Source organism: Microcebus murinus, chromosome 5 (genome assembly GCF_040939455.1).
Source record: "Microcebus murinus isolate Inina chromosome 5, M.murinus_Inina_mat1.0, whole genome shotgun sequence".
In the NCBI taxonomy this organism is placed as follows: Eukaryota; Metazoa; Chordata; class Mammalia; order Primates; family Cheirogaleidae; genus Microcebus; species Microcebus murinus.
The window spans coordinates 6,507,786-6,520,507 of NC_134108.1; the positions used below are offsets into that span (position 1 = coordinate 6,507,786).

The 12,722-nt window shown below is 40.8% G+C and overlaps 1 protein-coding gene across 3 annotated transcripts in view; it reads left to right on the plus strand.

Moving 5' to 3' along the window:
• Positions 1-12,722, plus strand: part of PRKN (parkin RBR E3 ubiquitin protein ligase) — a 1,194,517-nt gene that overhangs the window by 1,079,089 nt on the left and 102,706 nt on the right. The gene's annotated exons all lie outside the window — the stretch shown is intronic.

Genomic DNA, 12,722 nt, shown 5'->3' on the forward strand with positions numbered 1-12,722 from the left:
GGTTTTGAATAAGGGGCTCTGTTTTCATTTTCCACTAGGCTCCACAACTTAAGTGCTGGGGATAAGCTAGGAAATGCTGCAGTGATAGCAAGCACTCCAGAATCTCGGGGGCTTGACACGACTCAAGGTTATTTCTTGCTCGTGCTGCATGGCCAGTGCTGGGTAGCAGGATGCTCTGCTCATCACGGGCACAGGCTGAAGAGGCTTGCTCTGACCCAGGCTCCGTAATCTCCACACCAAAGGGAAGGGAACAAAGAATTGTGCATCCCCTTAGAGCTGTCACTCAGGAGTGACACTCGTCACTTGTGCTCACAATTCTTTGTCCAGGACAGATCACATGACCCGGTCCAACTTCAAAGGGAATGTGAAGTGCATTCCTACCGATCCCTGGAAAGCAGAGGGCTCAGGGGGTTGGAGAACAGCCCTGAGACTGTCACCGAAGTGGAGTGCCCCAGGGTCCCCCCACCGTGTGGGACCAGCCCTCCTCCAGGCTACATTGTAAGGTTTCAGATTTCTCTAAAAACAAAGCCAGACCAAATCGCCCAAAAGTAAAATGATTTACCTTTTAGAAGAAGTCCTTAATTTTCTTGTTTTCCAACAAGTTCAAGATTCCCTTGACTGTCATATTCCCCGGGGACAGAGCATATGCTGAGAAAGTTAATGCTGCAGCATCAGGATTAAATCTTTTCTGGCCCGACTGAGACACGTAAACCGGCATTGCTGACTCCTCCATTACACTTCTTCAAAACTGAGATGGCATTGCTGCCTGTGTTCTGCTTGTAAAATATAAACACATTATTATAACACATTCGAGCAAGGTGAAATGCATAGAGTTAACATAAAAAGCTAAAAATCAGTAGTAATCCCACTACTCATTACTACTTTATTAGCTATGTAGGCGTTTTAGGACACCTACCCACACTTGAAATTTTTTTTTTGATATTAGTATTATTATATGTATTAACTTGTACACGGTGGTTTAATAAATGTTATATTATGGGTATGTATTACCAAATATAGTTATAATAACATTTTTTAAATATCATTGTGAGAAGTAATAACCTGACACACAGTCACAAGGTATACGTAACAATGTATCATCCTTGTCCTCAAGTTCTAGAGGTGACCACTTAGCAGTTGTTATCATTCCAGAAACTCTCTGCATATCTATAAGAAAATACACATATTTTTCTTTTTTTCCCCAAATTGTTGAATTCTATGTATAAATTGTTTTCATTGTTCTACAGTGTTTAATTTTATGAATATACCATAATTTGTTTAATTAACTACCTACCTATAGATGAGATTTAAATACTTTTCCTATTATAAGAAACATTAAGCAACATTGCAAAAAATATAAGAATGTTTTTGACTTCTTATAGAATGGTTTTTCTAAATTTATCTGGTTATCTTCTTAGCCTATATTAATAGAATTGAAATCATGTTGCTGATTATTAAAGAATATTCTAAATATACATTATATATAATGACTATAGCTATATCATTGCATTAGTGTACTAAAGCTTATCTATTTGCTTACTTGATAAAAAATTCAGAATTTTTTAGAGAGGCCACTTAGATATATTGAGAGTTAAGTAATCCTTTGGAAATTATTTTATAAACTAATGATTATTACATGTGTAATTATAATGATGATAAATAGTAATTATTTATTTCATAGTATGTCCTATCTACTTGTGTTATTTTATTAATAAATACAATAATATTATATTACAACCATAGGTTAATTTCACATTCCAATGGAAAGCATACTATAAGCAGAGGCATAATCTATATTAATAAGCAACAAGTAATTATGGAACTATAGAGTGAGAAGTCGTGAGAACCACGCATCACTGTATTTGCCCAAGGCAAGCCCGTGTCTACCTATTGTTCTGGAGGAACTGTTAATACGTTCCCTTTCACTCTCAAAACTGGTCAGTCAAACAATAAATCATATGGTCATTCTACTTATGGGTAAGTCAACCATGCTCCAAATAGTGAAAAAGATATCCTTAATCTGTCTGTGGATACTGTCATTTTACTGTCCTCAGAATAGCTAAGATGGAACACATTGTGACTTACCCTTGTGAAATCAGTTCACTGCGATACAGCTCAGGTATAATCGACTATTTATTTATACTCTATAGAAATCTGTCAACTTAAGGCCCCCTTTCATGTCATTCTTTCTTGCTTTGGAGACTGGCTACCGTCTGCTCCCTCTCCATCCCATCCAAACAGGACGCTTACCTTCCCTCCCCGATTATCCTGGGAGTCGAGGAAGGGCTTTGCCTGAACGTTCTTCAGTGTGTTTGCAGACATTATCCCATGGTCGTATTAGTAATGCTTATGCCTTCTAATAACACATCTTAACGTTCCTAATTTTGATATTTTCCCACTTGTCACACAGAAAAATAAAAATCATCTCTAAAAGTGTCTTCTATCTAAAACACCAAAACAGTTTTAGCCTTTCACATTTCCAGTGATCGTGCCCCAAACACAGTTAACATAAATTTTGTTCTGCTGTAACTGAATTAAGGGAAGCCATTCATAACCTTTATTCAGTTAACCTTATACCAAATGAAATTCCCAACTGTTTTTTTTCTGCCACCAATACAAGCTGCTGGTAGCCCACAAAAAAAAAAAAAAAAAGGTGTCATTTAATGTTTTTAACACTCTTAAAGCAAAGTATCTTTTCAAAATGCTGGGTAGGAAATTACACAGGAACAATGTTCTCTAATAATTAACCACACTGGTGAGTTAAGTGCTGTTGGCTTTTCCTCAGGGTACCTCTCTACCCAACACCAGCCAAGTTAATTAGCAGACATAATGCTCACTTCCTTGCCTGTCTTACTACCTAATTAGAACTGCGTGTGTCGGTTTGTATCAAAGCCATTTCACCTCAGCTCGCCCACCAGTTACTCTGTTAGCAATTCCTATAAGCCGGCTCCTGATTTCCATTCCCTTCCTTTTCATGCTAGATAACTTCTTTACAGATGATGTGAGACAGAGAAGCATGGTCTCATTTCGTTGTAATTATGGAATGTCCCAGTTAGAGCCGAAGAGTGTAGAAATTCCACACTCATTCCAGCACTTCTCCCGTGTTCTCAGAAATTGATCACTGTGCGACTAAACCGCACGTATCAAAGAAGCAAATCGGTGGCTCTTCTGCCTCCCAGCTGCCCTGGCTTCCTGACAACTGTTCTTTTCCTGGGATCCATTTTTTAATGGCCCTTTTAATCACCATCATCAACAGTGGGGAACTCCCAATAACATCTTAAGCCTTAAAAATTTTTTGAGCGTGTATTGAAAACATAGCATTTGGATTTTCTCAGGGCAAAGCATTTTAAGTGTTTGAGTTCCACATTTGAGCTGTATTTCCTTTTAAAAATGTGTCCCAATTACAGTTATAAATAGCAATCCCACACACAAGACCTTGGGAAGAAAATTATTAAATGTGGCTAAATTCCTTAAATGCTTATTTTCCACAGACTTGTCAGAAGCAGAAGACTTTTCTTTGGAATCTGATTATTTTCTTGATAAAAATTTTCATGCTCCTAGTAAAGAGGTCTTAGCCATTTTGCGCCATGGATCCTTCTGGCAGTTTGATGAAAATTTTACTATCTTGAATAATATTTTTTAAATACATGAAATGTGTAAGAGTCAAAAGAAAATTCAGTTATCAAAGTAATAAAAGTAAATTTCTGACTTTTAATATGTGCTTCCTTATCAATGCATTAAATAACAACATCATGTTGTATACCCTAGACATACACAACAGAAAAGTAAGTGAGAAGAGATGGAACTGGAAAACATTCTTTTAAGCAAAGTATCACAAAAATGGAAAAACAAACGCCACATGTACTCACTAGTAAACTGGAACTAACTGACCAACACTCATGAGCACGTATGATAGTAAAACTCAGTGGAAACCAAGGAGGTCGGGGAGGTAGGTGGGGACAGGTAAATTCACACCTATTGCTTCAGTTGTTTAATATATTTACACACAGCGAAATAGTTACTATAGTCAAGCAAATTAACATGGCCATCATCTCTCATGGCTACTCTTTTCTTTGTGTATTTGGTAACATCACCTAAAATCTACTCTTGCAGCAAATTTTTGTTAGATAATACAATATCAACCTATGTTCCTCTTAACTGTACATTAAATCTCCAGACATATTCGTCCTGTCTGCAACTTTGTGCCCTTAGTTGACCTTTTTTTTTTTCCCAAACTTGGACAATGAGGTGACAGGTGCCATTGATTGGGTTCCTTAAACCTCAACACCTCCTGCAGTTAAGGCTTCCTCTCTTCCGAAAGCATCCATTCCATTTTTAAACAAATTCTTATTTCCACAGTGTTTTTCTTTATATCTAGCTAAAATCAACCTCCCTCTGTTGTCCTGGAGCACTCAGAGCCTCAGTCCTACTGTGAAGGACTTCTTCATGGCACCCGTTAACATCTGAAGAGTATCGCCAACTCTACCAAACATCCTGGTCCAAACAGGCATTTGTCCTTTCTTCTTAATGTGCTAAAAATACTAGATTAGGTTTTTCAAAAATTTTTCATATGAGAGGGAAATTCTTTATGGCTTTAGTATTTTTTTTTAATGTCTCCCAAAGTTGATATTAAAATTAAACAGAATCCAAGTGAGGTCCTGCCACCACATGACAAAAGAAGACTGTCCATTCCTTCACTTTATGCTCTAATTTTCCATTAATGGTACCTAAGATTAATTTAATTTGTATAACCACATTGATTACACAATGAATTCTCTTTATTACATATGCTGTTGTTAAGCTGTAGTTTCCACAGCCAACATCGCTCTTACACGTATTCTAGTATTGGGATTTAAACTGTTCTGTAAAAGATCGCTGTGTTGATCTTGTTAGGTTCAGCCATGATTTCAGACTCTTGGGGGATGTTTTTGAATCCTGATTCTGTTTCCAGTATACCTTCCAATTCAAAATCATATAAAAATTAGTTCCTCATTCTGTCAAGATCTATTTTCAAGTTGTTAATAACCCACGTATTGAGGATTTGTTGCGTTAGTTTGGTTTGGTTTGGTCTTGCATCCTTACGATGTCTATTCTAATGTTGACATTATGCTAGGCACTTACTGAATGTTTGTAGGTTTGTATTCATAAGCAAATATTTTCTGAATTTAAAACTGCTTATGTGTGTATCTATGAGTAAAAGAAAACAAAATCCTCATCACCTCCAAACTCAGAAATTGTAAATTCTGCTAATGTTTGCCTATATTTCTTTCTAGGCTTTTTTCAAGGACATTTTTCTATTTCTTCCACTCTGTTTATCACCTGGCCTTTCTCTGTCTCTCCCTCTAATTAGAGAAGTGAGTAAGTCTAGTCCTAACATTTTCAGGACCTTGGGCAAGAGGACAAATGTAGGTCCACATCTCAAAGTTTAAAAATTCTAAACACACTATCAAGCTGTTAGATAAAATATGTACTAGCCTTGAGGAGTATACCTTTGTAAGGACCTGGTAGGCCAAACTCTAATTAGAATTCTCCAACCCCTCAGAATTCTTCACCAGAGCTCAGTGGAACTGGGAGAATTGGCCCCTCCCCTAGCCCAGATACCTTCTCTCATCTAGCTCTGCCCTACCTAGAAGGTTCTAGAAGGTTCCTTGCATATACATAGGCAGACATTCAGCCTGAAAACTCCAGATCCATCCACATCCCCTACATACAGCAGCTCCTTGGCCAGCCCTCGGGCTTGGGGTGAGCATACAAGTGGTACATTCAACCCTGAGGAAGATGGATGGGAGGCACTGTCTGCAAGAGCCTGGATCAGGCCCAGGGCCATCTGGGCAGGAACTCTGGGGCTCTGGGCACCTGGAGCACAACCTGAAGGGTGAGGGTGTGCTATGGTGAACACAGCTTTTTAACTCCATAAACTCTTTGCCCCATGAAGAAGCAGAGGAGGCAGGGAGGGCCAGACCAGAACTCCCTAAAACCTGTGGTGCCGCTTGAATGGGTGGAAGAGTGGGAGTGGGAGTGATTCTCAGGGAGCCCAGAGGGCCCTGCCTCAGGGACTTCTACTCCATTGAGAATAACCCTTGAGTGTTCACAGCTGAGCTCCTTCCACATAGAGGAAGACTTCCTGAGTGGGCAGAGTGATCCTCCCATGACTCTCAGCTCCAGCGGAGATGCTCACAGGGTGGAGCTATGGAAGAGGGGAATGAAGATTTAGAGATGTGACCACAATAAATAATACCCCAATCATTCTATGAGATTAAAAGTGCAGATAGAGCTAAAATGTATCATGAAACACAAAATTAGGTAGCATAGACCATAGACCATTCTTTTAGTGTAGGTTAAGAACCTCAGACTGTCTGGGTTTAAACCTTAGACAGAGTTTACTTCCTACCTATGTGATTTCAAGCAGATTAACCTCTCTGTGGCTCACTTTTCTCTTGTATTAAATGGATTTTTTTTTTTTTTTTTTTTTTTTGAGACAGAGTCTCACTTTGTTGCCCAGGCTAGAGTGAGTGCCGTGGCGTCAGCCTAGCTCACAGCAACCTCAAACTCCTGGGCTCGAGCGATCCTTCTGCCTCAGCCTCCCAAGTAGCTGGGACTACAGGCATGCGCCACCATGCCCGGCTAATTTTTTATATATATATCAGTTGGCCAATTAATTTCTTTCTATTTATAGTAGAGACGGGGTCTCGCTCTTGCTCAGGCTGGTTTTGAACTCCTGACCTTGAGCAATCCGCCCGCCTCGGCCTCCCAGAGAGCTAGGATTACAGGCGTGAGCCACCGCGCCCGGCCTAAATGGATATTTTTTAAACGGTACCTGCTTCACAGGGTTGTTTGGTGAACTGAAGGAAATCCCATATATTGGATGCTCAACACAGCAATGCCCGGCACACAGTGAGCTAATTCTCAAATAGAACAAATAGACTATAACGTCTATGAAAAAAGGCAGGTTGTCTTTATCTACCTCTCATACTTTGATAATATGTGTATTAGTTTCCTGTGACTGCTATAACAAATTATCACAAATCTAGTGGCTTAACAGCACAAATCTATTGTCTTACAGTTAGGAGGTGAGAAGGCCTAAAATCAAGGTGTCACAGGGCTTCATTCCTTCTGGGGGCTCTAGGGGAGAATGCATTTTTCTCCCTTCTCCAGCTTCTAGAGGATGCCTGGACTCCTCAGCCTGGGGTCCCTTCCTCCATCTTCAAAATCAGCACTGTAATGTTCAAATCTCAATCTGTCTTCCTCTCCGCCCGTCTCTCTCTCTCTCTCTCTCTCTCTCTCTCTCTCTCTCTCTCTCTCTCTCATTGGGCCCACCTGGGTGATCCAGAGTAGTCTTCTAATCTCAAGATCCTTAACTTGCATCTACGAGGACCTTTTAGCCCTATGAGGTACCACATTCATAGGTTACAGGGACAGACGTGAAGGGGTGGCATTATACTGTAGACCACAATATGCCAAATTTGACTATTCGCAGCATTTTGATGGAGAGTCATTAAGGAAATGTATCAAGAAATTGTATTTGGCCCACTAGGAGCTTGCATTGTATTTGGCCCACTAGGAGCTTGCATTGTATTTGGCCCACTAGGAGCTTGCATTTGTATACTGCTAGGTCTCCGAAGTCACAGGAAGTCACCTTGGTTGTGGTCGGCTCTGTCAGTTATAAAGTTAGTGTTCGGTATGTCTTGTGGGAAGGACAGAGCTACGCCAGCGTGATGTCTGGATTGACAGCGAGTGCAAGGGCCTTAAACTGTAACCACGCAGGCAATCTTAAACAAGTGGATAAACGCTGGGCCTGAGTTTCCTGTTCTTGAGTGGAGCGTGCCGAAGTACTCTGAGGCTGGGCCCCCCTGTTGGCTGCGTTAGTCACAAACAGCACAGTAACAGGCCATGCCTGGGAGGAAGGCAGATGGCAACTTAGAATGTGGTAACACCTTCCTTAAATCTGGTCCTTCCCGAAATATGAATATTCTAAAAGTCACAGATGACATTGGGGCAGATTTCAGTTAAGAATAGATGTGTTTTTAATTTTAAGATCCTAAACATATTGATAATAACATGTCAATAAATGGGGAAAGAGGTAAAAATGAAGTTAAGACAAAAGTAAAGGATCAACTAATAAGAAGATATTCACTAATATCATCTTTCAGTCTTTTTTCTATAAAAATAGTAGATATTTGTCATTTAAAATAGAGCATTCTCTAAATATTCTAAGTTATACATTATCCAAATGCATAACTTACATTTTCCAGTTAGTAAATACCTTAATCATTTAAAATATATCATGAAATATTATTAAACATGATTTTAATCATCGTATAATATTTTATCCAATTAGTTTGTTTTGAATATTTCAATATTATAAATAATGCCTCAGTGAAGATTCTCGTATATTAATCCTTCAGCGGATCTTTTCGGATGTTCTAAGAATATATTCCTAGAGGAAAAACTATCCAGTCAAAAAGCACAAGCATGTTAAGGCTTCTATGACATACCACAAAATTTCCCTCAGGAAGAGTCATAATTTCACCCCAGCCAAAACTGGGTATTACCATTTTTGAAAGCATGCAAATTTAAAAATTTCAAACTGGTGACATGTTTCTATTTATTATACTTTGATTACTACTGGGGTTGAACATGCTTTTTCATATTTTATTGGCTAGTTTTCTTCTTGTGAATTATTTGTTCATGTTCTTAACTTATTTCTCTGTTGGGATATTTTTGTATTATGTATTGATTGCTAAGCACTCTTTTTGTAGTAAGGATTTTAAACTCTATCTTTCATGAAGTATTCTAGATAGTTCCACCAGTTTGCCATGTGCTGTTTAGTAGTTGTATATTTTTTGTTGTTCAGATATTTTTTAATAAAATCTCGTTATTTACTCAACAACAACAACAAAAAAGACAAAGGGCTCCAGTCTGGCTACAACAAATACAAACACAATACAGTCAGGCTGAGTTACCCCCTTGCTATTTAAAAGACAGTCTGATTATCTGTATGTTTATTATGGTTGACAGTTCAAGACTGTATAACAACTCAGTGTTTTTGTTCTAGTCTAGACTTCTCTGGTGGTAGCCACAGTTAATTATAAACAACAAGGACCACATAGAACACATGACGCTATGACTGAGTTACTTAAATAAGCACACGTGGACTCCAACTTTGGAGCCAATTCTTGTTTGTTTCTGTAAACTTCAGCCTCTAACCCATGGAGGCCATTTAGTATAATTTTGTCCAAACCCCTGAGAATCACTCTACATCCCCAGGTTCTCATTCAGAATCTACTCTATCTCAGTTGCCCTTTTATGGCCAAAGCATAATAAGAAATTTTATTTTAACTTTCCAGCCTGAAAATTTAACCCCCACACACACATACACATACATACCCCTCTTTTTTGTGGAGGAGGATAGATTAAAGATGTCTGGTTTCATGCTTATTTGAGCAGTAATAGCTCCATTACTTCCCGCAGGTGTTACTGGTGGGGCACAGGCCCACTGATAGATTAACAGAATGTTCTCGAGTGTGCAGAATGGGAGAGTGAAACTAAGATGCCTGTTGACTGACAATGTCCTTCTCTTCTACCCGTCCCCTTCTCACAAGAGCTTGGCTATCATTGAAGCTTATTATAGACAATAAGTAAGCCTGGACAGCATCCCAGAAGGCCCTGCTGTGTGCCTTCCCAGTCAGAAGTAACCACTGCTCTGACTTCATTACCATCGTTTACTTGTGTCTGGTTTTGAACTTCTTCTAAATAGTATCTCATAGTAAGTATTATTTTTTGTCTGGCTTCTTTCGCTCGCCATAATGCCTGAGATATTCGACCACGTTGTTGCATGTGTTTGAATAGGTCTGCGCTTTTCGTCGTGTGGGGCGGTCTGCGGTCTGCACGCCAGGCCTCTCCTAATTCCTTTCTCTCTGCTGCTCCCAGATTGATTTTCTTTGATGAGAAATGTAATCTTGACATCACCTCCACCACCTGCAGAATAAAGTCCTGAGGTTCCTTAGGGCGGTGTGGGGGACCCTGCTGCCCACCATGATGTGGCTCCATGGAGCGCTCAGGGACACCAGAGTGCCGTGTGCACTCGTCATGGCTCTGTGCCTTGACTCCAGAAATCTCCTCAGGGACTGCCTCACCAGACCTGCCACCCTCTCATTCCTCCCGTCTACACCTCACCTACCGTGTTCCCCCGAAAATAAGACCTACCCATAAAATAAGCCCTAGCAGGATTTCTAAGCATTTGTGCAATAGAAGCCCTACCCCGAAAATAAGACCTAGTGACGGGCGTGGCTACACAGTGCATCTGCACAACCCATGCTTTTCGTCATGGAGTGGTAAAGTAGACGAGCAGCCCTTCTCATCTGCCCCATCGTGACAGCTACTATCCCGGAGGTGACCGGAAAGGTGCGGGCAGCCCCACCAACAAGGTCGGCTCCCCCTGGCAGGTCCCGGCCATCCTGTGCGTGCTGCAAGCTGAGGCTTTGAGGGGAAAATCACACATCCCCCAAGAATAAGCCCTGGGGTATCTTCTTGAGGAAAAATAAGTATAAGACCCTGTCTTATTTTCAGGGAAACGCAGTAGTACTTTATTTTAGTTTTAGGTTTATGATTAAATTTGGCTGTTAAAAAAAGGTGGGGGAGGGGAGGGAATAAGGCGGAATAGAAGTGTACCCCTTGTCACAGAAAAGAAGGCTGGAAGTGTGATGCTGGGGACCAGTATGGGACCTCCCTGGTCACTGTGGACCCAGGACCCTTCTTTCTGAGCCTGTAGCTTCCTGGAATCCCCAGAAAAACCCTCTGCTCAGAGCTCATGGACAAGTCCTAATGCAAGTAAGGCTGGAAAAAGTCATCTTTGCTGGGCACAGAGTTGTGTTCTGATAACGAGGAGGAGGAGGAGCACGATATTGGGTAGGCGCTACAGTCTCTGTCGCTGCCGGCCGGCTTCCACACATCCTTCAAAACTCAGCGTCTCTAGAAAGCCTTCCCTGTAACCCCCAGTTTAGGTTCAGCACTTCTAGACCTGTGCTCCCACAGCAATCTGCATGTTTGTCTGTTGTGGAAAGTTAAAGCATTGTGCTGCAATTATGTCTGGGTCATGCCCACTGGACTGTAAGCTTTAGGAGAGATGCCTGTCTAATCATTATACTGTTACATGCCCAGCACACGTGAGAACTTGATAAATGTATGTTGAACTGAACATATCAAAAGTTAATAGCTTATTTGCCCCATGTGTCTGGAGCTGTGTCCATATTATGTGTCTATATCAAATTCCCAGCACAGTGCCGGGCACATAGTCCATCCTCAATAATATTGATTGATGACTGAATAAATGAATTATGGTTAGGACAGGAGGGCATAGATGGAGGAAGTCTCTCTCAAAATGCCACTTTCCCGGTATGTTGCAAAAGACGGCTATTCGTCAGCACACACGGTTCCCTCAGCGGCAGGACGCTGATGAGCAGTAATGACAGAGGCTTCTTCATCCAGAGGCAACAATGAGAAGAAAAATGAAATCAGTGACAGACACACACTGGGCTGGAGAGCATTTGGCAGAGAGACAGTTGGCTCGCGTATGAGGACTCTAGACGGGAACTCCAGGTCTATGTCTCTTGACTAGGCTTCATCCCTTTACTCTAAAACCGAAGGTTTTATTTCTGCCAGAAACACGATAATAAAAATCCAGCACTGCCCAACTTTGTTTGAGTGTCTCAGAAAGGAAAAAGCTGTACCAAGACTGAGAACCACAGTCTTGCCAGAAGGACCCTGAGATTCCTCAGACTTTTTGTGCTGTGCTTGATAGCGTGAGAATAAATCAATCAGTTGTCAGAAAGCCTGTCCCTGGGTGTGTGTGTACGTCTGTCTGTCTGTGCATTTGCTCTGGCAGCATGGCTGCATATTTCCTTAAGGTTATGCCCTCGTCTCACTTTGAGAGTCGTCCTCGCCAGCAAGGGTGGCAACTCTCAGAGAAGCACTGCCTGTATTTTCATATACAAACCTCAAATCCTACTATCTGTAGTGTCTGAGCGAGTTGAGTAAGCAGAATTTTTAGAGCTTCTGCCTAAAACAGTTCGGGAGCGGATGAGTGCAAACATAGGAGCCAGTAAACGGAAGAAGAAAACATCGAAGTATTTTTTTAGATTCCTCCCATAACAAAAACTACAAGCCGAACGGCCTACATATTTTCAGGGATTTTTTTTTTTCAACCCATCGAAGAGCTGAGAGCAAAAAGAAACCGAAATGAACAAAATTACTAAAAGTAACAAGACTTTCCTAGAAGAGAATATATTATCAGAATTGACTAAATCATTCAACCGGTCAAGAGAAGACTGAACAGCAGAGGATCTTGGAGAGGGGTCAGTGCCAACTGTTCAAACACAAGCACGGGGAGACCTAAGGCATAGCATGGTGTCTATAGTTAACAGTGTTGTACTGTTGACTTGGAATTTGGTGAGAGTGGACTGTGAGTGTCTTCACCACACACACATACACACATACACACACACACACACACACCGGCAACTGTGTGTGTGATGGTGTGTTGGTTATTTTGATTGCGGTCATCATTGCGCAGTGTGTACAGATTCCAAATCTGCGTGTCGTGTTCCTTGAATATATACGATTGTTATCTGTCAATTATACCTCTACGAAGCTGGAAAAAAATGAAACACAAAGTTAAAAGAGAGTGATAAACCTAGAAAAGAATATCCCAAGTTCTGTAGAAA